The sequence below is a fragment of the Drosophila innubila genome, assembly GCF_004354385.1.
Source record: "Drosophila innubila isolate TH190305 chromosome 3L unlocalized genomic scaffold, UK_Dinn_1.0 0_D_3L, whole genome shotgun sequence".
NCBI classification, from domain to species: Eukaryota; Metazoa; Arthropoda; class Insecta; order Diptera; family Drosophilidae; genus Drosophila; species Drosophila innubila.
Window position 1 is genome coordinate 21,826,334 of NW_022995376.1, and position 26,928 is coordinate 21,853,261.

General features: G+C 33.7%; 1 protein-coding gene across 1 annotated transcript in view; it reads left to right on the forward strand.

Moving 5' to 3' along the window:
* Window positions 1–470: 470 nt before the first annotated feature.
* LOC117787426 (semaphorin-5A) overlaps window positions 471–26,928 on the forward strand; it is a 44,327-nt gene continuing 17,869 nt past the window's right edge. Inside the window, exons 1-2 of the mRNA XM_034625950.1 lie at window positions 471–712; window positions 20,982–21,042. The gene's annotated coding sequence lies outside the window, so the exon portion shown is untranslated. The remainder of the gene's footprint in view (window positions 713–20,981; window positions 21,043–26,928) is intronic.

Below are 26,928 nucleotides of genomic sequence, written 5' to 3' on the forward strand. Positions count from 1 at the left end.
GCGTTTGTTTTGATTATGTGACAAACAAAGCAGAGAAGAAAACGAAAAAAAAAAAAAACGAAGCCAATGGCTTTTAATTTAAAAAGTTGCTGGCACAGCAGCATAAAACGTGGAGCCCGCGTGCAAGCGGGTGAGAAATAGCCAGCACAACAGATGGAGAGGGAGAGAGATCAGAAGCAACAGCAGATCGAGCAAACAAGCATTTGCCACTCAAACAAACCAGTTTTGCACTCCCACACATACAACAAACTACACACACCAATACAACAAATGAGAGAACGAAAGAGCGAAATGGCGAGAGAGGTCATGCATGTGTTTGTATCTGTGTTTCTGTAAGCTCACACGTTTGGTGTTTGAAGCCCAGCTCTGTTCCAGGTTCAGTCGCCGTTTAATGCTCGTTCGTTATAGACGTTAGTGTCGTGGCATTTCTTTTGCGCGTTTTTCCGTTTCTTGTAATTGTAACTATGCAGAGCTTTTAAAGTTTGTCGAATACTGAAAGATTATATCAACTGTCTAAGAAATAAGAACTCTTTTTATGAGCGTCTGTCTTCAAAAAATAACAACATTTAATAAAGCATTGATCAATGATCACAACTGATCAAAATAAAGTATAAACAAGTTGTTAAAGTGAATTTCAATTTGTGTACAAAGAAAGTTACTGATTGACAAAAGTAGCAACAACATTGCCAAAGCTTTACAGGAATTACTGTAGGTATGTACATTGTACAAAGTAACATAACGATATTTGATATAAAGAGTACATTTACATTGTTACATCAAAAGTTTTAAGAGAGAACTTTGACTTATTTTTAAACGTTCCATACTTTATCTGTACAAAAAACCTGACCATGCCACTAATAATCTACTATTTTTCCTATTTCTCACCAAATTTTGATTCAGTTTAATCAATCAGCTTATACAATCTGCAAAATCTTGTGCTTTGAATTTGAAAGTATAGATCGAAAGTAGCTTCAAGCGGTTCTTTTATAGTATATTTGATTAATATTTTGTAGCTCTCTTCATTTTGCGAATCGATTAACGCTGAAATTGATTACAATTATTCGATAACTGCTTTAAATATTTGCTATCCTTTCATTTCATAGATAGATCCATTTATTATTGAACTGTGGAACGAGCATTAAACTGGGTTAAATTAATAAGTAAAGGCTCGACTTGGCTTAAATTCGTTTGGCGTCATCTTTAAGATTGCACAGCGGGGCCAATCTCTGGGCTCGGTATTGTTAGATTCGTGACTTGTTTGCGTGTTGGCCGAAACGAGTGGGCTGCTTTTTTATTTTGCTAACTGGTAAACCTTCGCCTGAACTTTTTGCCAAATATAATTGTTCAATTGATAAGTAAGACTGTCAGGCTGGGTCATGTTGGTCTAATTTACCAGCGCCTTGAAGTTTCCGCCTCTAGATTTTCCTTTTTTTCGGTCAATAGAATACAAAAAAAATACTCGAACATCAAATGCGGAAAACTATTCAAACCCACGCCCCAGAACTTCAATGCCAACCGACAGCGCCCTCGACAGTCCCATAATTCTCCGACTTAATTGATTACAGCAAGTCCGAGTGCAAAGCTATGCATGTCCGGCTTTGTTGTGGGTGGATCGTAACTATGTTAAAAGTGTATAAAATATTTTAAATAATGCCCACATATTATACCTATGCATAAGACCTAGTATATTTAAATCTCCGCTATGATAAAAGTTATCATTTAGTGGTTTATTTTTATCTTAGCAAACGTGCTTACACACTTGTTGTTGATAATAATGAGCAAGAAGTACTACAATTTTCGAATAACGCGCATTTGAATCGGGGAAATACATATATACTATACTATGCTGACAACACAATATAATTTCTGGAGGAAATATATAAATATATATAATTTTTGATAATATGTAGTATTTCCTGGAAGTGTTTGGTATAAAAATAAATGTTCCCTCGATAAAATCCAATGAATCATTTGAAATGTTAAAATCTAACTATACTTTTGCTTTGCTGATATTTATTGCAGTATAATCGCATTATATTGAAGAAATTTAAGAATTTATTTCTTGGATTTTTTTATACTGTGTATGGTACATATTTAGAATTTTTGTCATGTAGTTCAATCTCTTTAAGAAGTTGCGAAGACCGCATTACATCGCAACGCCATCACTTGTCACTAAATTGACCCATTTCAGAGCTTAAGGCGATGCTACATGAAAAGAAAAGAAATGACGAAGAAGAAGAAGTAGATAAATGAAAAACCAGACTGACGGCTCAGACAAAAGCCTAGAGAATCCCCCCTATTCTAGCAGACGAACCAGTTGCAAGTCGAGTGCATGTTGTACATGGCCCGAAACTGAAACTTCTTGGCATTCCTTGCCTTTCCTTGGCCGCTAACTTTTGGCGGCCACTGTCGAGCTTGTGATCTGCTGTGTCTGTGTATGTGTCTGACTTGCAGTTGCAGTTGGAGTCTGACCATTGCATTCTTATCTTAATATGCACATTTCTTCGTGCTTCTGGGTCTTGTCTTGTCTTCTTTGGCTGCTTACGTGCGTTGCTTAAATGGGAGGAAAACTGCGGAGAGGAAAAGAGAAAGAGTATGCTCATTAACGAGTCAGTTAACGGTACATATTGTTGCAAGTTATGTAATGCCTGACTATAGTGTGATATGGTATCTTATGGTACGGCATGGTAAGGTATAGTTTAACATGTACCCGATAAATCAATCTGACAGACAAACTTGAAGTTTAAGCTGTTGTTGTTGCTGTTGTTGTTGTTGGAGTTTGAAGCCGTCGCTTGTTCATTTGCTAATGACATAAATTGTCCACTCCGCTCAGACAGCAACTATTGACGACTTAATTATGCTGATGAATGCATTTTCGCGTATGTTATGCAGTGAATTGTGCGATGAGCAATTGAAATGCACTGTGGAATAAGATAACACGACTTAAAAATACCCAGCACACAATTTTATTACAAAGTTTAACTATAGCTTTAGGGAAGGTACAACTTCAAGATACTCTGCAAACTCTTTACCAATTGAACTACAACTTTATATATAGAAGTTACATCTTCAAAATACTCCGAAAAATTATTCACAGGATATCATTTGGTAAAGTATATGCGACTTAAAAACACCATTCAATCAGTTTTAAAACGAAGTAAGACATAAAATAGAGAAGGAGCAACTTAAATAAATCTTTTAAACGGTTTCATGTGACATTTAACTATTTTGTCAATTATACGCTACTAAATATTAATTAAAATTTTATGTAGAGAAGGTTCATATGAAAAATACCTACAACACGAATTAAAGTTAAATTTCATGGAGAGAGTTTACGATTTAAGAGATATCCGTCCGCAGTTTTAAACAGCAGTAAATCTTTAATTAGAAAGCTTATGAATTGAAAATAATTTTAAGATGCATCTTAAAAGATATGAATCCTCCTTTTTAGTCCGTAGTCAAATAATCTTAAATTTCTCGAGCATTTGTGCAACTCAACTAAATCATTTTTACCGCCTGGTTATAGAGATATTTTCTTTATCTGTCCTTCTTACCAAAAATTTAATCTTTTCTTATAATCTTTTCTTTTATTAAACCTTGTGCCAAGATCTTAATTAAAGATATCTAATAATATTTATAAGCCCATATTGGAACTCATTTTAAGAAATGTAGGTAGCATATCGAAGATCTCTAACATTAATCCAATTATTATTTTAGCATATGCAAAAAATAAGACCCAATAACCTATATTTAATAAATAACTATTAGCGGATTAGCCTTCAAATGAAGCCCATTAATAAACATTATGTGCCATGCAAGAAAACAAGAAACCGGCAAACCGATCATTAACAATATACTAAAAAAATGTCCACAGTTGATAATAACTCTTCAATTTTTGGTCGACTTTTTAAATTCAAATGAAACCACAATTTCTTATGAAAATGTTATGTACAACTTAATAATGAAATTTTTGAAATAAAAAAACCATCGACAAGTAATAAACATAAATCATTTTTTGGTTTTTGCCAGACGACACAACAGTTAAAAATTAGAAAAAGACATGAACAATTCACGGTCACTCTCACTCATAACATAAAAAAACATATAATAATAATAGTAATAGTAATAATGTTAAAAAATGGCAAAAATAATTTCGGTTTGATTTAATGAGCCGCGTCGCATTTATCATAATGTCAGAGATATGTTTGAGCTGAGTTGTTGTTTTGTTGTGTTTATCTATGGATTAATGTGTTTTGAGTTGACTGAACTCCTGCCTAGTTCCATCCATAGAGAGCCATCCACATTGCCTACGTAAACTCACATCGCTGTAATTAAGTAGCGCGTTTGAATTTGTATAAAATTAAAAAAAAAACTAAAAAAAGAGTTTTAAATATTCATGAGCCTTTCTGGATCCGGTTTTGACTCTTGACTTTGAAAAAACTTTTGACACTGATTTCGATTTCGACCGGAAAGAGTAGCACGCGAGGGCTTTTGGGGCGTCTCCAGCGAGCGAACAAGTTCAACTAGTTCAGAAATTATATAAGCATTTTTATTTTAAGCAAAATGGAACTTCTTTGTTTTAGTCAATTAAAGATATACTAAAATCATCATTTGAATCCATAAAAGTGTTGTTTAACAACACTTAAAAATTATAAATAATTTTTTCCCATTCACAAAACTATTTAATAAATTCACAATGGGAAGTTATGCTTGAAATCTGTGTCAATTTCATGTCAGACTTTTGTTTTGTTTGTTTAATTCGCTTTGTTTTGATGGATTTTGAGCCCAACTTTTGTCACACACCTTTTTTATTTGTGAATGTCTCTACTTGTTTTCTTTATTTATAGTATTCGTAGCATTTTTGCCAACTTTATTTTGGATACGGCTTGGGTATGTCTAGCTACAAAAAAATCATTTTAGATGTTTTCTTAATGATTTTGTGCATTTGCTGGTTATTCAATGAGTCGGACATGGAGTAAGCACTTTTTTCGGGAACGTGGGATACTTTTAGGGCTTTGCAGAAAAAGAGAAATTGATAGCTTGGCTGATTTTTTTAAAGCCTATCAGAACATTATTTGTTAAATTTTCGAAAGGATTATAGAATAGAAAGCATGATTTGATAAAATTGTATTAAAAATGTAGATCAAATTCGAGTTTCTTGATATGTATCCATATAAATGTCTATTAAAAGACATCTCCGTTTCTAATTTGATTTTTTTGTGTCGTAATAGAGAAATTTGCATGAAAATTTAAAACTAAGTCAAAAGTTGTTGATGTACTCGAGTTTTCTGAGGAATTTCAAAGCAAAAAATGTATCTGAAGTGAGTGTAGTACGTGTATCTATTGCTGAAAAGGTGTCAGCTGTGATTGCGCATTTGTGGCATGCAAATTGAAGAATTTCCAACGTGGGAAAACGAGTTCAACGTCATTGGAGCTAATGTTGCTGTTGTTGTTGTTGTTGTTGTTATTTGTGTTGTTGTTGTTGCGAACGCCCCAAAATCAAGTCAAGCTGAAAAGCGTTAAAAGTTTAAACAAACAACGTTCGCTGAGGAAAATCGCTCACGCGTTGCATTTTGTGGCGACATGAAAAGAAAACCAGAGCAAATACGACTACGAGTACAAGTACGAGTACAAGTACGACTACGAGTACGACTACGAGTACGAGTACTTGTTGAGTGTACACTGTACAGTTTGAGTACCCGGTTCCACTTACCATACACAAACATATTCGTACTCATAGATACTTGTATCGATTACAAACAGATACATTGTATCTGCATCTAGATCGAACTTTGTTGCGGTTTTTTGGGCTTGGGCAAATTGTTGCAATTCTCCCCATTGATTGGCAATTTCCATTGCCACAGCATCGCTATTAGCTCAATTTCTGCAATATTCCGCCTCTTTGAATCCCCCTTGTGATCGTCGCCATGGCCCGCAGTTAATTGTGTACAATTATGCATTAATGAGTGCATCTGGCCAAGAGCACGAACTCAGGTTTGAGAATTCTTTCATGAAATGTTGCATGCATTCGCCTACAGTTGTCAGCTAATAGGTCGAGAGGCTGAGAGAAAAAAGTGAGAGGGAAGGTAGGCAGCTGAAGAGATGATAGATTTTATACATGAACGGAAACTATTCGAAAATCGATAAATTTTCTAATTGCACGCCACGATCGCATGCTGGGATAATGATAATACTGTCGTGTAACCGATGATGATCTCTAGAATCGTGTGCTCGATCAACTCATGTATGTGCCTCAAGGTGCACAATTGAAATGTTGCATGACTAAAATAAAGAACTAAAATAAATGAGTAAAATAAATAACAATTTATTTAAGTTTCATGCAAAAATTAATTCAATTCATGATAAAAACATCGTGTAACGTAAGATCGACTGCAAATTTTAAATAGACATAAACAAAGTAATACAAATTAAAATATAGTACTATGAGAATATAAAATTCAATATTATTTTTACGATATTTATGATATTCGTGTTTACGATGAAAAATTTCTATGATCGTGTGCTCGATCAATTTATCAAATTTTGCAGTATAAATAATAGTACAATCAAATAAATATTATTAATGAAAATGTATTTAAGTTTCATGAGTAAATAAATTAAAATAGTATGGTATAAATAAAGTAACATAAATAATAATGCAGTAATAAAATAAATATCAATAAAAGCTCTACAAAGTTATTGAAGTTTCATACATAAATCAATTCAATTGTTCTATGCACAGTGGAAACAAAAGCCTAATGGCGCATTCTAAGCCAGCTTTATAATAATTTGGAATTTGTAGCCCCCACACAGGCGACCTTCTAAGTGCTACCCACAGACAAACACACACAGATTGAGTCGTGGTGCGGGCATACCCGGTGGCATTACTTGAGTAGACAATTTGCACGTTGGCGACAGCGATTTGCATCTGATAATAAATTGTTGTAAGCCGTAAAGTGCACAATTCAATATGCCATTTTGTCAATTAATTAAAGTTTTTGATTAATTTGCAATGCAGCACGAAACGATCATTAATTAAAAGTAGCAACAACTGCGCGGTATTTGTGTGGGGATCTAAAGGATAGTTGATAATGGATATGGATATGGATAAGGAAAATAATCAGCTAGAACTATTTAAAATACATTTTTCAAACAAAATCTCTTGTTTTTAATTTTCGACTGATCTTAAAATTATCTTAAATACAAGCTGACTGAAGAATCTCAACAATATCCTTCACTTAATGACCTTTACCCTTAATTAAGCCACTTCGTGGTCATGTACCTCGTGAGTGCTCATTAAGTATTCAGCGACGCCCCATAGGAAATACTCTTGAAGCCAAACCGTATCATTGACCTTTGCCAACATTTGTTGTTTTACAGCCCCGAGACATAGCTCAGGTCGAACCCAACTTCTCGAGCCTAAATCAACAAATCGCAAGTGTATACGTAATTACCATAACCAAAATGTAGACACAAAGTATTCGCCTAATTTCCTGCCCCACCAACGGCAAAAACTGACCTTCAATTGCATGAAACAAAACAAGAAAAATATTGTTAGCTGCACGCTAAGATCATAAATGTGGCTTAGAGCCAAATTATTGGCCAAAACTGCAAGTTGGCAATATTTGACGTCAAGGTCTCGCATATTTCTATTGTATTTCTATTGGTTTGCCATAATACCTGATAATTATAGTTGTTGTAATTACAGTAATTAATATAATTATTGATATGAAAACACTTTTCGGTCTGTTTTGTTTAATGTTATTAACATTTGCAATGATAATTTGTGTCAGCTGTTTGTTTCAGATCTATCAACGGGTTTCAGTCAGATGAAAAAGTTTGAGATACAAAATGACGATTGAGGTTGAAGATAGAAGTTTAAGCGTGAACTTGAAGATTGAAGTTATAGATATAAAATAGAAATACAAGTCAAAGCGAAAAGTTCAAGATACAATAGAAGAATCAATTTAAAGTTCAAGACGGCAGTGCAAGATAAATCTATAACGTAGAAGATTAATTTGGAAGGTAGAAGTTGAATATGAAAGTTCAACATTAAAGATTAAGATAGGTTTCAAAGACAGAAGTGGAAGATAAAATTTCAAACAGAAAGTTGAAAATAGAATAGAGGTAAAATGTTGTATGTTGAACTTGAAGATTAAAGTTCAATATACAATATAAGATAAAAGATGGAAGAGAATGTGGAAAATTAATACGAAAATAAAAGTAGAAAATTTATTTATTTAATCTATGTGTGTGCTTTTTCTTCCATTTGAACTTTTTGCAGAGTATTTGTCAGTCTGCCAATTATAAATAGGTGCTAGCTTAAATGAATGTGGGCCTTACTTTAAGTGGGCATCACTTGTATCCTATCGTACTGTCTTCTACTGACCAGATATGAGAGTATCTCAAGCCTACAGCTTCACATATTTAGTTAGATACTTGAAAACGACTTTCAACTGCCAGCTTATCAGGTTGGTCAATTAATGTCAGCTTCGATTTCAATTTGAGCAGATAATACTTACGTCTGGCATTTTAGTTATACGATAGTTTTTTTTTCACTTTTCTGCCTAATGTGCCACAATTACGTACATCGATTGGCATTTAATTAAAACAAATATTCACACAGTTCCCCGCATCTCACGGACAGTCGGATCTCACTCATTGAGAAGTGGACAATGCACAGTGAAACTATCTTTGATTTTCTGAAGTGAAAAGATATTGTACAATTTATATAAATTCTTCACATTGTCAAATTTTTTAAAGAAAATATACATTTTCAAAGTAGATTAAACGTTTTCATTTATAATATTTATAATTAACATGATTTATATAACAATATAATAATAAATTATTTATTTTACTTGTCTATCGAATATTTCTCTTTTTACCTTATCTTTTTTCTTTGCTTTTTTTTAATTTTTCATCGGCTTTTGTCCCACGGTGCGGCCTATACCATATACGATAGCCGTTAGACGTTCAAGTCGACGTGTCTTATCTTCACGATAGCGTGGATTTGACAGGTTTAGGTTTTAATTTTTTGCCGTCTTGAGTCTCGCTTGATGCTTGCGAGTATTTTATATGGCATTGTTTTTGTTTTAATCTGGCAAAGATTTGCATTTCTGTCCACGCAAATGATTTATGCGCTTCGTGCTTTATTGTTGTTGTTGTTATTATTGTCGCCGCTGTCATCGTTGTCAAGATAGATTTTCATTATACTCGTATGTGTGTATACTCCCATACCATCTATCCCCTTCCTCTTTTGTTTTTATTAAAACGGCAGCTTATTTGCCTTTCAATCAAAGCTTTGTACCGATCTGAGCAAAAAGGTTTACATTTTGCAGCATTTTCAAGTGCTACTCGAATCGGCGCACTGACAATACGCAAATAACCCAGCTAATAACCAGTTAACAAAACTCTCAAGGCCTTTGCTCTCGGAAGTTTCAAGTCTATGGACAGTTTCTAAATCAAGTGTCTGACAGCTGTAATATAGTCTTAGACACTTTTAAAAAGAAGTCTAACTGGATATTCATAGATCACATAACATGTTAATTGAAATATACTTATAACAAAAAATTTCAAAAAAGGGTTTGAAATATTTACAAGAAATTAAATATTTAGTATTTTTGTTCCTTTAAAAATATTTAAACTGAGGATCGAAAAAAACATATAAGAAATGTTATCAAAAGTATATGAATTTAAATAGAAAAGAAATTTGAATTTAGCAAGTTTATCAAGCTATTAAAAATACTAAACATTTTTATAAAAAATATAATCCTTTTGTATGAATTGTTTTTTATAATTCTCAACTGCTTTAAGCAAAAATTTAATGGGTTTCGTGCAGAAAGATCATTGTAAAGCAAAGCTCGTCTTAAGGTCAACTGAACTTAATCTCAGCTTGTATCGCAAAGTGGAATACAAGCAACAACAACATCCTTCTGCTAGAGTCTCTCCTTTAATAATATTATTATTATGATGTATTTTCATGAATTTTGACATAAAACAAGACAAACAAATTATTTTTAATTGCTACAAGAGCCGCAAACATCCACAGCCAGCGGGCAGATGGAAAGTGTGAAAAACTGGATGAGCTCTGCGATGGGAAATGCTGATGCCGATGCTGATGTTGAACTGGTATAAATAATAGAAATGTTGCCAGGCCCGAAACCGAAACCGAATCCGAGTCTGAATCCAAAACCGAAGATCGGACAACGAAGATTGGAGAAAACACAACGCGGGCTGCTGTTGTCAAATGGCAAACATTTGCCAGAACATGCAGAGAAAACTGTTTTGTGTGTGTGTGTGTGTGTGTGTGTGTGTGTGTGTGTGTGCACAACAAACACCACATGTGGTCCATAGAGCTAAGCGGGAGAAGAGTTGCGAAAAGCCAGACGATGATCGTTGCTACTCAAGCCATAGCTAGAGTTGGCTTAAAGCCTGGCTTAACTTAAGTGCTGTAATGCTAACCAGTCAGAGAGAAGAGAGATACTGACTTACAGCCAGATGAATAATGCGTGTTATGACTTCAGCCGATTGGCATTAGGCGTTGGGAAGAGACCTGGCATAGAAATTTAGGATTATGACTGCTACCTTCAAATCAAATTTTATAAGCTTAACTTAAAGTTAAGCAAAAAAATTGTAAATAACTTTTTATCGAATGTTTCCTGATATATCGGTTGTAATAGAGTTCCGTTTTTTATGTTTATAATAGAATTTGTAAAATATCATCAAATTTAAATTGAAAGTTGTGGGGAAAAACAATTCAATTGGGCTTGTCCGTTTTATGAAAATTGTGTAATAGGCTATTTCCACGACTATTCACATTTGCTCACATTTGAATGTGGCTCATATTTGGCTTTCCACGACCAAATGTGAAGCTGTTAAGACATTTGTTATTCACCCAAAGCAAATCAGCTGTGCGGTTTCTGTATACAAATCTTAAAAAGCTGACAATAACAACATTTTAATATTTATTTTGATATTATAATTGGTGCAAATTTAATGCCTATTGTTTTTATTGAAGAAAGCAGCTGGTTAAGGTGATAATTGCTTTTATTTCACGAGTTTATCGATAAGCATCGCGTGTTCGATAAAGAAATACTGAAAATCGCCGGGGCGAATGACACAAAATCTTCACATTCACTATGAATGAGCCAAAATTATCATTCGGATTTTGACCTGAAATGAAGTCCACATTCAGGCCAAATGATGAAAATGACGTCGAATGAGCCAAATGTGCTGTCGTGGAAATAGGCTATTAGATGTCCACTTTAAAATTGTATAATGGATTTTACTTACCAAACACCGAATGCGACACCAAATGTTGAATCCAATATATATATATTTTCTTAAAATCTTATTAGCTTCTTGTATTTTAATTGCTTTGTATACTTTTTTTAGCTACTGTATAGATAAAGAAAATAGAAATATAGTAGAAAATACTGTCTGAAACTAGCTACTTTAATACTGACATGATTTTCTGATCTTCCAACAAGATCATGAATTAAAGAAAACTTTAAGAATATTATTTAAAGTTTTTGCAGCTTACGCAAGTTACAGAACTGCCTCAAACAGGAGACACAGCTGCGGGAATACAGTGAGATATATACACATCGATAAGTTCAAGTCCTCAGCACTGCGAGTGGAGAGGACTAAAACCAGTTGAAGTGAGTTGAAGGGAGGAGTTGAAAAGATTTATCAACAATGAGATTCGCTTTTGTTTGGACACACAGAGGCTGCTGTTTTAGTTTTTCATTTTGCCAGCATAAAAAAGAGTTCAAAGCAAAGGAGATGAGCAAAGAACGATGAAAAAATAAAAAAGTGAATAGACTGCAAGACGTCGCGATGTCGAGTTTTATTGGGGGTTAGCTGAAGCGTTAAAGTCCCCCTTTAAGGCTTAACCTTGAGCCGCCTTCTGATTGTCTGCGTTTCTAATGAGTTTTTTGCAGCAGTAAAGCGAGAGACATGCAAAGCCAACAAGTGTCAACATTAATTTAAAACAGTCCGCTGTTAATTTCCAATGCGAATGTCACATAAATTTACCATATGCTCATATACCATATGTATTTGCACATATAATTCTATATCTTGAATCTTTTATCGGAATCCGTATCTGTATCTCTTTCTAGCTGTATCTGTATCTGCAAGCTGTGCATATTTGCCACACCCTATACTGAATTCTTCGTTTATTTCGTCTGTCAAATTTTATAAACAAAATTCTGTTGACGCCTCGGGAGCTCTTTAAAAAAAAACTGGGAAAACGAACCCCTAATACACTTAATATATAATACTAACTCTGTTGTGGAGTTTATTCTAAATTTCAGGTTCAAATCCAAAAAAAAATAAAAGATTATAACGTCTGTTAACTTACATAAGCAAATGTTGATTAATATTTATTAAGGTTCATAAAAGTTATAAGTTTTAAAATCAATGTTGATTGAAAAAAAATATTCTTAATTTTAATTAAAAATTTAAAAATATCTTTAAAATTTGATTTTAATAAGAAAAAAGTAAAATTAATTTTTAAAATTTAAATCAGTCTTTTTTTGCGATCCCTATATTGATAAAGTTACAAAGATTCAGTACAATTGGATAAAAGTTCTGTAAAACTCAGCTGTTTTTAAATTTGTGTACCCTTTGCAATATCTAATAATACCTCCGGTTAGGGTATTTAAGAACATGCACAAGACGTAGCAGAAAATTAAAATATATATTTTTTTTTCGCTTCGGTTCGGTTCTTTTCAGTTTTGTGGTGTCATTTGTTGTGTCTTCGTGGAGTTCATGCGCAGCATGCAAAATTTTTTGTTGATTGCTTTTGTTTTTCGTTGTTATGGGGAGTTTTGGCCATAATGCTGCCAGAGCAGACATATTTATTTTTAGCATTGACTTATATCTTTATGACATAGTTCAATGAACATAATGCACTGTGGATTTTAAGTACTGGAAAGAATGTTGTTCAAACAATTACTTCAGTTGATGTTTGATAATTTTCAACTTGCTAACATGGTCTCTTTGCGTTTAAGATACTTTTATTCTTCATGTTTACTTATCAGGCCTGTTCCTGTTTTCATTTTCGGCTAGATATTGCAGAAATGAGTTTCCTTTACCTGTTCGGGTTTTCACTTTCGGTCAGATTTTACGAATTGAATTCACTTGATATTGGGCTAGTGATTTCAAATTCGGTAGATCAAAGTGAAAACAAAATATAAAATACTTGAAAAAATTAGAAGTAATTTTGCATCATCAGAGAAATTTTAAAATTTTGATTTGATTTTTAAATTAATTTTGAGTGCTTTCAATGAAGCGTAATACAAAATGAATCAATTCAACACTTTTTAATCGATTTGCATTTGGATTGAAATTCGTATAATGTAAGTGAAAACCGGAACAGGCCTGTATATTTCAAATTTCTAAAAAATGTTAATGAAGTTGTCATCCATTACTCCAAAATATTCCCAATTTTGTTGTTTACTTCATCAAAACGTTTTTTATTAAGTTGAATTTGTTTCCTTTTTTAAATTTTTGATATTTTTTATGCTCACTTAAATTTAAATTCTTGAAAATTTAAATTTCAAATCACTGAGAATGAAATATAGAAATAATATCTGTTTTATCAACCTCTTGGTCACTTTGTGCTTGTCTGCCTTCAATAAACCCATCATGATTCAGCCACAACAATAAATAAGTGTCATCATATTATTGCCTGGAAATCTAACGTCCCTATCAAATGTATGGTGACTGCACCTGGTTGCATTTTCATCGAGAGCTGCATTAAGCTGGCCTCAGATTGAGTCCAATTTATGAGTTTGCAGTGAGCTTAAGATACCATTTATAGGTTCAATCCTGCGCTTAAGCTTGAAATTAATGCGACAACTTGCCGCATCAGCTTGTCCCTTTGCCACGACTATCCCTGTTCTTGCCTCCGTCCCCCTTTGGGTTGCACATGTGCAAAGTCTTTTGGATTTTAAATTCTGCTTAATGATTTTTTATGAATTTATTGCCAGCGCAGCCGGCGCGCAAATTGCGCATGCGTTGCCCCCAATGAGGCTGAACGGAGTGTGGAAGCTGCATGTGGCAAGGGAACAAGTAGGGGGCAAGTTAGCGGTAGTGAAGGGGGGGGGGGGGTTGACGACTGCCCACATCAGAAGGAAACCTTAAGCAACGATTGAAAGCAGGCGCGAAAACTTTTCTGCGCATCAAGGCAAAAACAGTTGAGTATGTTCTCTGTGAATGTGTGTGTGTGTGTGTGTTGTGTTTGTGTGTCTTGTTGTTGTTTTTGTGGCAGCCTTTTAAATTTTAAGTGGTTGTGCGCTCTGGATGGGCATGCTGCATGCATATGGCGCATGTTGCAACGCCTACTAAATCATCCGGCAGCATGCCTCAATGTGTGCCTCCAGATACATTTGTTTGCACAAAAAACAACAAGACCAAATGTTGCTACCATACGCTGCACTTCCTGCATATACATATACACATGTATTTGACCATATAAATAGCATATATTCTCAATCTATGTACAACTTTCAATTATTGAATGAATGAACAGCTTTGTGTACTACAATCAATTCAACACTCAGAGCTCAAGGCTGAGTCAACAAATGGATTTTAATAGTCAAAGAAGTTGCTGACATAGATCCCAGCATTGTAATCAAGTTTTATATATAAATGTAATAAACTTTTATTAGTTTATATAACTAGACTTTTACAAGAGTAACTTGTTTGTCTACAAAAATTCCAGAAAAAGCTAGAACTAGAAGCAACTAAAATATCACAAACTGATCTTCAGAAAAAAATAAATGTACAGATTGGTTATTTATAATTCAAATTCAAATTTTAATTAAGATAATAATAATACTAATAATCAAAATAATAATATAATAAGCAAACTATATTAAAATAATAATTCAATAAATGAAGACAATATTGAGAGTAAAAATAATAATAAATATGTCAATTTAAACATTTTTGTTAATAAATAAATGTTAATAATATTTATATAAAAAATAGTACCAATAAAAGTATCTTGAGTTTTTGGAAATAATGTGGATAAATTTGAAAAAAAAATAATGCAGTTCTACAAATACATCCAAAAAGTCCATTTACAATATCTGAAAATACTTTTTAAAAACATTTAAATTATTTTTCAAATAGTTTACTCCTTGTGCTGTACTTCATATTAAATTATATCTGAAGCATTCAATCGAATAATCGAGTTATGTCCGTCAATCGACAGATACTTGAGGATAGTTAGTTATTTATTTGTTTAAAGTGGCAAATGATATGCGTGTGATTGAAATTCATCGAATGCAAACTGACGCCTTTGCACTTGGTTGCCCCTTGACAAGCGGCCAGACGTGATTCGAGTGGTTTCATCGCAGCTCTTCCTCCTGCTTCCCTGCTTCTCTGCTTCTGCTTCTTCGTCTTCTTCTTCTGCTCAGCTGATCCAACGATTGAAGGCGTATCTGGTTTCGCCTTCGCTTTTCAACTGCAATCATTTTTACTTGAGTTCAGTTACAAAGCAAAAGTCGCGCTTGTCAATTTGCATCCGTGGCATGGTAGTATGATAAAGACGACCGACAAGTTGGCGCTCTCAACAAATTTATGGCCCAAAGGCGACCATGGTCAGTCACTTGTCTAGCGATAGCCCACATAAAACCACATAGAGTATTTTTGGTAGTCGCAGTTTGTTAATCGGATTGCGTACAACTTTTTAACACCTTTAGAGCGGCCCTTCGTTAGCGGTTAGAGATGGGTGCGTATTAATCAGTGATAAATATCGAGTACATCTTTATTGAATAAAATGAAGATGAGCGTGCTATGATCTGGGATAAATATTGTTAGCTATTAAGTGAATATATTATAGTCTATCATATTTCTATAATCCTCCTATTTATTCAGACCGGTGATCTTCAACTGATAGGTTTCCTAATATCCAGCATCATTATTTTCTATTCATACAGAAAGAAAAGCGCATCACAAGGAAAGGAAACCTCAAGTCCGTACCCCCTCATGGCGCCCCCACATCCCCAGAAACCGCGATAAACCCCTAACTTAAGAGCTAGGAGAAATTATAGGACTTGTCCTCAGAGAGACCTAGACCCATTCTATCTACTCTGGACTTCCATAAATTCCTCAGCTTCTCTATCACCCCAAATGGATTCCCAGGAACAACGAGACTGGGATCGAGTGATGTTTGGTGATGATGAAGAATCAGATATTGAAGACTCAGGAGTTCAGAAGACTCCCAATCAACATATCTAGTCAAGCTACCTTGTGTAATTCATCCTGATGGACTATCACTAAGACAATTGCGAACCTTTCCTAATTTAAAAAAAAAAAAAAAAAAAAAGTATAAATTTAGATAAATGCGGAAAAATGCTAAACAAAAAAATTTAAAGAAATAAAAAAAAATATATACACACAACTAAATAACAGTTATAAAATCCATATAGGCAATTTATACGCCCATCTCTAGGTAATAAATTTTACTTATGTCGGGTAATTGTTAATAGCCGCCTCCACAATTAGTTATGCTAGAGCCTCTTAATATGCAAATGAATTGCACTTTGTGTGTAGACTTTTAATTGTTTCTTTAAGGTCTCAAGCTACCCATGTAAATTATTTCAATTGTCTAGGTGATTTAACTATTTTCTGCTTATGTAATTGAGCAGTTTACACGTGTTTTAAGTATGTTGTTCAACTTTTTTGCCTGACATGTCATGACCTTAGTTTTCACATTGTCTTAGGGTCCAATTGAGGTGTTTAAGTAAATCATAAGAAAATATATTTAGAAGGTAAAATACTATACTTGAGAAAAGTACTTGATATGTTCTTGAAAAGCTGTTGTGTAGGCAGATTTACCCAAATAATCAAGGTTGCTTTCAGATTAAAAGAAAAAGAGAATTGTTAGTTAAAGTTAAACTGAGAAAGGAAAAAATACAAAAAGTTTTGAGTAATGAAAATAAATTAAAATAATTAAAATAAATGACTGTACTTTTATTTAGATTTTATTGGAGTATACAATAATTGGAATTTGTTTGGTATGTGATTGGTACTAAGCTAATTTTTTAAACAGATTTTAAATCAGTTAATACAATTTTCGAAAAACAGAGCCATATTTTTTAAAAGTTATAAAATAAGAAAGAAAATTCATTTGATATTTTTAATCTTGTTCGATTCTTATATCTGATATTTTTTAATAAATCTATAAAGAAACTAATAGTTTCACTTAACTTGTATGAGTTCCGTGGCTCTCTACTTACAGTCCCCAATCTGTCACATAGCTGGAACCTCACCTAAAAAAATTACTGGGTTCGATTCCGCGTCATATTATTCTAAAATGTGTTTATAAGTTTCTTAAGAATGAGATGCAATTCGCAATACTTCATATGAAAAACACAGCTAACTTTTATGATAATACTGTAAAAAAAAATATATCTTTAATCTATTCAGTTTTAACAATTTCTTTTAAAAATTCCACGAAAAATAATAGAACATCAATCAAAAAGGAAATTTCCAATAAGCTGCGAGCACTTTGAAGGCCGTAAATCATAAAGCCCAAACTTGGCTTAGATCCAAACACCTTGCCATAAATCTCCGTGGATCATTAGGTGCAACTGAAAATTGAACTCGGACTTTGGCAACAGCAACAAGTTCTGCTTTTTTTTTTGGCGCGCTTTCTGGTGTGCCCGTCCCCCTAACTGAAAACATTGTGCGACCTTCAAATGGTCGACTCCACTTCACACACACACACACACACACACACATACATACATATGGGTAGAGATCACGCCACTCGAGGCGCTGTTGCCAAGTTTCTGTTGGGACTGTTGGGGCCTCTCCGAGTGTGGGGCTTGACGGAAATATAATGTTGCCAAACGGATGAGCACGCAAGAGGTTCGATGTTTACGTTTACCTGAAGGCAAAGGCAAAGGCAAAGGCGAAGGCGACTCCAAAACCGATCGGTAACATGTTTTATGCATCCGTGGCAATGGCAACAAAAACAATTTATATACAAATATATATACAAGTTTTGTACAATGTTAAAGAAGACAAAAACAACAGCGAAATACTTTTAAAGGTAACTCGAAATGGCGAAGGTCGTTTAAAAGCAATGCACAGTTTATGTTTTTATATACGTTACTTTTGCACTCTTTGTATTTTCTTTACTCTATTAATATAAAGGGTTTTATTACGATCCAAAGAAATTCGAATTCTTTGAAATATTTCATTGTAAAACGAGGTTTAAGCTTCGAAGAGCCCATTAAAAAAGGTTTTAGTACTTTTCAACCATATAAAATTAACTTTGCACTCTATATTCAAATTCTTTTAGAATTTAGAACAGTCTTAAACAATGCAAAGAGTTTTCAATTGTTAGCAAGCTTTTTAAATTTTTGCATTGTATAGCCGTAAGACAGATCCAGATTATTGAGATAAATAAACTTCTATTCGAGTGTTATCAAGTGAAAACTGTTTAAAGCTCTGCAAAACGCATTAAAGCTTTAGTATATGTATAAATAGCTAAGGTTTTTAAATTAATCACTAAAAAAGTGTGTGCAATATTCGTTGAGGTATATATTAATTGTTGATTTTGCATATTTTAGCTTGTCGGAGTTGCCTATGTAGGTACGTACGGTACAGTAGTAGGTCGCTGAGATTGATTTACGAAACTGAACGACGTTGATAAGAGTCGCCTAATTGCTTCTGTAGCGGACGTCAACACAGTTTTCGATTTTCAAAATGTTGTTTTTTCTTTCGCTGGTTCCCATCATAAAGCCGTCGACTGGTTTCCTTTTTGGCAACACGCTCCGCTTATGTCAGTCAGTCAGTCAGTTAGTCAGTTAGTGCGACAGACAGACGTTCGCTCAGTTGATCCGTGATTTTCTTTTTGCCATTTCGCATCGTATATATTTTGATTTCAGTTGCGTTCAAGTTTCATTTGGGGAGTTGGTTCGACGCCTGGTTTCTACTTAAATCTTACATACTTGGTATGTGGGTCAAGCAGCGACACTTGGTCTCCACGTCGCATAATGTCTTGATGTATTACACAGAGGCCCAATGGGACCAATGGCAAGATGGCAAGAGGTGTTATTATCCGTTCCACTTAAAAAGTGCATCCATATTTATTATCGCAACTGCGAAATATGAAATTATTGTGCCACATTACGAGTACTTTTTTAAAACAAAATGGGAAGCATATACAATAATTAATCATTTTGGAGACGGTGTAGTAGCCAATTTTGGTAGTAATCCTTGTCTTACAAATGAGATAACTCATGAATTTCATATATAACAGTTATTTGGTATTACAGTATAAGAGTTTATGCCACAAAACTGGAATGACGATTCCGAAAAGCTTCATGACGATTCTGTCGATTGTAAAAAGCTCTTTCAATATTTCATCCTATTAATATCGTGTCAATGTCCATTAAACTCTATAACCACAATTGATAGACAATTAAGTTTCAATCAAAATCCACGCCTCAAAGGCAAAATCTCAGTCTTTATACATTTTTATATGTTTACTTTGGCGTTGCATAAGCACTTGAGCGAGAAGGGAGCAGGGAGCAGGGAGCAGGGAGTGTGGAGGGAAAAATGAAATAAAAAATAAACTTTCTACAATTATTTTGAAAAGTATTGAACTTTTCTTCTACTGCTTCACGCGATTTACGCAACTTTCACGACTGCCAACAAAAACCACAAGCCACATGCAACAGATACAACAACAATAACAACAACAGCAGCAACAACAATTTATGGCTGCAGCAGCCGCGCTTGCATCGAAATGAAAAGCTCCATTGGTTTGGCCCACGCAATGTTATATAGAAACAACACCAACAAAAATTACAACAACAACAACAACAACAACAACAATAGCAACGACGAGTGAAAAACGAAACCCTTTAGGAAATTTGTATGAAATCTGGCGGACGATGCATAAATCCGTTTAAAATCGCTGGCTGGCCAACAAAATGCAGCAACTGCACCTCCGAAACAACACCAACGCAGACCCTGGGGTTACAATTTTGGAGGCACTGTTCAGGCACACGTCGTACATCGCTGTTGTGGCACAGTGGGCGTGAACTACAAATTTCTCAAAATTTTCGAATTTACAAAAACATATGCAGGGGTGCCATAGAAATCGAAACCAACCGAAAATCTTCCAAAAATGTATGGATATTTGGGAAATTTTCGGTTAGTTTCGTGTTCTGTGGCACGCCTGATAAACCGTTTTTTTTAATTTAACATTTTTCCAATGAAAAAATGCATTTTATTGTTGCAAACTTTGTACGAAACTGTAAAAATAGCAAATAGGACGATAACAACCGACAGTCGCGATGCTAACTCCTGTACAAATTTTAATTTGACAAACCAGGGCTGCTAACATTTTTGCAGAGATTTGATTGTTAAAACTAGTGGTGAAAATTACAAATTAAATTGTATAAACTTAATTCGGTTTAAAATGCGATGAGCCCACTGTGCAATGTCTTGGATATATACATAAATCGAGGACAGAGTCTATCGGCATGGATCAGATCGCATCGTAGTGGCTGTATTAATGAGTTTAAACGCACGCCTTACACGAACTCTTGTAGATTTCGAGAGCTTTGCCAGAAGAGTTGGCTAAGACAGAGATTAGGCCAACTATGGATCGTGGCATGGGGGCGTCTTTGGCGTTGGCAGCACATCGCATATCAAAATGACACCATTGTGGTTAGTATCATAGCAATAACGATATCATGTGTGTGGGATCGTGCTCACATTATATATTATATTTATATATGGGGGCGATTATCAAGTGGCACACGTTCGAAAAGCCCTCGATCGTCTTTATTCTGGTTGTGTGTAAGTGTCTGAGCCTTTGATTAATGCTAGCCAATAAAACAGTCTACTTAATTATTCCGTATATATTGTAACTTAGATTTGGATAACTGCTATTAATCAACATGTTTAACATTTCGATTTTCTTTTGTCTCTTTTTGTAGCTTTCAATTTCTGGAAATATAAATACACCTACAACATTAATGAATGACTCCATATAAACAGGTGGGTTTTTTTTTTTAAATTATCGTTTAAATTAGCTACCATTCGAAGTCATTGAACTTCAATTTGTATCTTCATTGATCAAAAATATATATCACCACATACTTTCTCTGCAAAAAAAGCACTAATATGTTAAATGTTGTTATCTTGATCTAAAAAATAAAAAAAAGGAGATCAGATCAAACCCCTATAATATAGATCAAGTATAAATTGTTAAACTAAATTATTTATGTGCATGTATTTCTTAAGCGGAGCAAATATTTTAGACTTTCTAATGAAATCCCAAAATAAAGATTTAGTATAATTATTTAAATACCATATATCTGATATCAATTATTTGCCATAGGTATTATTTCGGCCACTTCTATCGGGGGCATTTTCCAGGCAATTTAAAAAATCTTTCAGTATTTATGTGTCTGCTATTCAACTGACAGTTGACAGTGACAACGCTTGAAAAGCCCAAATTGGCCGGCGGCTTGCGAACACAAATTCGCAGACAAACTCAATTTTTAAGCCAATTTTGTGTCTTGTATGCAAATTTCTGTGTAGCTTTTTAATTAACGTAGACACAGTTTTCACTCCTTTTGTGCACTTGTTCAAAATTCTTTGTAACTCTGTTGTTTACACCATACGCAAAATCTAATATTGAATCACGATTGAGTGTCGTAAAGCGTATTTTATACACAGTTTACTTAATGTTTACTTATGCTAATCGGCCCCATTAATCAGCCTTGTTAACAACTTGGCACACGAGCCAAGGGTTTGACGTGGCCAACACAAAAGCAAATACAACGAATACAATTGACTCTCCATACAATTGACCAGCTAAATCAAAAAAAAAAAAAAAATTAATGATGATGGATTTTTAAATCAGTGAAAAATACTCATAAACGCATACAAATATTATAAGGAGTGAAGAGACCCAATTGTAAATTGAGCTGAAAAAGTTTTGATAGAAATTTTAGAGACTAGTGGCAGTAAATATTAAAATAAAAATGAAATAACCAAATTTTTGCAATTAATTTTTAATTTAAAATAACTGATTTAAAATATGTAAAGAATTCGAAATTCATTAAGTAGTGACGATAGATACATAAATATAAGATTTTGATAATTATCTATACTATCTTTGTAATTATTTTTAAATAATTTGCTCGATTTCGGATAATAATGTAAAAAGTATGTAAAATCTAAGAGGTAATATTTTCAACTTGCGATTAATTCTCACTTATTATCTTTGATTAAGTCATATAAAGATTATGATATCTGAACTTAAAGCAAATTTCCACATGGGCAACTTCAAGTTGAACGCACGTGTCAGCATCCAAATCACAACAACAAACCAGCGATTTATAGTTTAATGCTGTAAAAACCAAAACAAAGAAATTGAGGAAAAAGAGCCATTGAAACGAAAGTTAAAAACACACATAATAAAAATGCGGCATAAAGCTCGGGGGAAATACAATGGGCCACAAAAAAGCGTCGACGCACTTTTCGCTTTTGAAACGAGGCAAGCGGAACGCGTTTCGTGTTGCATTCGAGTTGAAATTGTGGAAAGGAGGAATAGACCTAAAGCTGATGAAATGTGCATGATTTTTATAATTTACACGTTGCATTCCCCCCGTCTCCACTATCTAAACATATTCCGTCATACCGTCAAACCCATAAGTTGATGTTTTGAGCGCGTGCGCAGCTCACGGCTCGTTGAGCAGATGTTTGTAGGTAGGGGAATGGTAGAGGGGGAATGGGAAGAGCATAGGTGTCGAAAGGGAAGACAAATATTACACATTTAATTATGACAAGTTGAATCTGCCCTGTCGCACATGACGGCAGACGACGCATTTTTCCTGCCAACTCACAAATGAAATTTTATTGAAATTCGGCCAAACTGCGGCTCAAAAAATGTCGTGGGATGTTATTTGTTTTGTTGTGCTTCAATTGAGCACTTATGACTAGCTCTTCCCTGTAAATATTATACTGAAAATATGATTATATTCCTAGAAATATTTTCTATCTTTTTTTTATATGTTGAAATTTTTAGAATACAAAAAAGTCTGCAATAGAAATATTCAATTTTGATACTGTTTTGTTGCCCGAAATAGTTAGCTTTAACTTATCCATAGAAAATAAAAGAAATTCTTAATATAGGTTAGCAAAATAAATAATTTATTAACCAAAATTGCAACTTATAAATGTCATTTGCATCAAGTACTCGGAGTTCTGATTAGATTTTCATACAATACACTGTGATCCTCACGAATGTGTCGCTGCAAACGTAGCAACTTGCGGTGCAACTTCAAATATGGACGCATGTTGGCCGTTAGACTGGCCAAAAGGGCCTCCCTGACCAGTCGGACTGTGCTTAGTTGATAGAGATTATCCGTGACTATCATGCAGCTTAGATCATCGTCACTATTTTGTAGCAGCACTAAAAAGTCTTCGATTCTGTTCATTCTTTGTTTGAGTTCCTCCTTTTCGGCAATTAAATCGCGTTCACGGATCTTTTGATCAAACAGATATTCCATAACCTCTTCCGAAATATTTGAATGCTGTTGTGCAAGCGACATTTTGATATAACTTGGAATTTTGTCAAATTTTTTATATATATTTTTTTTTTGGTTTCGGTTTAGTAAAATACAATAAAAACTGATCTACGAATCTAGTAAATATGTCAGAATGAAGGCCATTTTCTCATCTCAATTTCAAAGCCTACTGTAGCTACAGGGTACTTCACCCTAAAAGCAGGCTTTTATTTTTTTGTTCTTATATCTTGGGGATATGATATAGTGGTCAAATTCAATCAGCTTCGATTTAGCTATTTATCTTTAAGACTCGATTGCTTATACTGAGACCTGAAAGATGAGGAGCTTGGGGAACTCAGCCAACCGATCAACAGCCGAACCCAAACAATAGAAGTCAACAATGCGATGCTAATAAAAATAATAAATTATCGACACCTTCAGTTTTTTTCCCGATTCTTGGTAACCATACCGCACACCCTCATTTTACCCCAAAATTATCTATTGATTTTGGTATTTAAACAAAATATTCTACAAATGCCTCAGATTCAATGCCTTTGCGTCGATCGATTTCTATTGTTTTTTTTTTTATTTTTACATAGTTCCTAACATAATTTTGATTTATGTAAATTTACTTAATGGCCTTTTGTTGTTGCCTTTTGTCAAAGCGCTAAATGGCCAAGCATAGTTTTTTGAGTTATTTGATATTTTAGCCAAGTATGATTTGTTTTATCAGCCTAGTGATTAAATTAACAATACGTGAAGTTTCAATAGTGTGTAATATTTACAATGTATAAAGTTCAGAGAGTTGCTAACTATCATAATTTTAATAATCATAAGAGATAAAATTCTCTTTCAGCATTTATCTTAGACTGAAACTATATTAGACGTTACTTTAAATATGTAAACTACTTCAAATTTAGCAATAAAATAGCTTAGAGCAATTCAGAGTCACAACTCTGGAGATATTTGAGCTTTAAAATTTAATATTTGTATCATTAAAGTATAGTATTACTTACATAAATAAATAAAAATTGTCAACAAGTTGCTACCTGGCATATTTTTCGATCTGTTGTAGTGGCAAAAAGCCAATTTAAACAATCTGAATTATGTTTATTTTTATAGTATCCGGAATGCTATCATGTTGCAGTTGTTGTAATTCAATTTTCTCAATTGTACGTTGAACTTTCGCAGTCGATGCCGAATTCAATGGAATTTTATGATAAAAAGAAACAAGTTTTATGATGTTATGCATTTTATGAGGAAAGACCACACGCAAAAGCGACAACACACAATTGTTGGGGGTCAGTTTGTGAGCATTTAATCCTTTCCTTCTGAGGCAACTAAATAACAAAGATCATAAAAGGAAAAGGGTGCGTTGCAATGGGACATTCAAGTTGATTTATATGTCAGGCATTTCGTTTGCCTCATATTTCTATGGCTTTCACTGTCGCACATAAATTGTATGAGCCGCAACACCCACAAAGAAAACACAGAAAAAAGAGTGAAAATTAAATTGAAATGAAGACATTAAACGAGTTAACAGAAACGAGCAAAAGGAAGGCGCGCCAATTGAAATTTATGTAAATATGAATATAGTTTCATTATGGAACTCTTTTGGCTTCTGGATCGGACCTCGTCTTACCACAATTCCCAATTTGACTCTGATCGACTTGACTTGTTGTAATTGCAGTCGAATGTCGTGTTTTTTCAAGCTTTTACTTTAGCACAGTTTCTATTTACCTTTATGACTCTATGAATTTCACTCCTAAAAATCCTAAACAAACACTATGTGTGTGGTCCCGAGTCTTGGGCAATTCTTTGCAACAAATAAAAGCAACTTGTTTTCACACAACTTTTAACAACATGCTACAAAAAGAAACATTACCCATTAAAGTATGATCACTCCAAATGTCCATGTCAGAAACATCTGCTTGACCGGTTAGTCTAACGTAAAAACAAATAATAAAAAAACAATTACATGAATAATTGTATTTTAAAAAGTTTATTATACAAGCATATCAATGAAAGAAGAACTATATGTTGGAAAAGTAATATTAACTTAATTTTAGTTGATTTTTTAAATAGAAAGGAAAGATAAACACATACTCTAAAGATACTTGTGGTACAGCTATAGAATTTCTTACTTTAAGTCTATAATTCATAAAATCTCTCTCTCACTCATTTGGTGCCTTAATGATGTGTAACAATGTAGACAGTCTGTAAATTCTTACACTTTAGAACGTCAAATATAATGGGTCTAATTTGCACAGTGTCTATCATAACTAAACGGCCGTTGTCAGCTGGGTGCTATTAAGAGCACAGACTGTTGTATGATCATAGCATAGGATTTAATTTGACAACTGAAAAGCATTAAATGACACCAGAGACAGAGCACCATTAATCTGTCTAAATAAAGAACGTAACGATTCAACTGAAATCAAAAAACTTTTGCTCGTTTTATGCATTTATTTTTAGAACAAAAGTTGTAAATTGATGGAGCACCAAAAATGGCAAAGTGCGATCTAAATTTTATGTTGTTTTCAAAAAACTTTTGTAACAGATTTGCGCGAGTTTCCATTTCGATTTAAAAGTGGTTTTTATACCCTGCTTACAAAGTAAGAAGAGTATTACATGTTTGTTTAAAATAAATAGAAACACGATGTGATTTGCTGATTGCAGGGTATTTGCTAGTCGATCACGCTCAAGCAGAGCACTTTTAGTTATTGGTTTTTGGCATGCGGCGTGTTTGGAATATTTAATTTTTTGGGTTTTTAATGCTGAGATCATTAGGGCCACAGCAGGTGGAATTGTTAAATATAAATACTATGATGTTGTTGTTGTTTTTTGTTGCTATTGTTGTTGTTTCATAAATTACAAATTGAAAGCAAGAGATTTGCATAAAGTCCAAGCACAGCCCATTTATTTACAATGTTACAGTAGGAGCTGTTAAAACTTATTTATTTCATTGGTACAGATTGAGTTTTATATATAAAAAAAAAAATTGATAAATTAGTTAAACTATAATAAATTGTAATTTAAATGAAATCTTCGTAACGCAATTAATATGCAAATCTATTTTCGGCTCCATGGGGGATCTTACGATGGCTGAAAAATTGCTTGTAATGCGGGATGTAAAGTCATGGATGTGTGGTTAATGTGATTATTTCTTGATAAAGCCTAAAAATTGAACGATTGGAAAAATAATAAAGAAAGTACCGATATTAAGAAAAAGAAAAGAAACAAGTGGAAATGAAACAAAATGTGAAAGAGGAAAGCTATTTTAGTAAATGCGATTAAAGAAAGACAAAATAGTTCGATATTAAGGCAATAGTTTATCTAAATATATTAATAAGAAAGTAAATTAAAA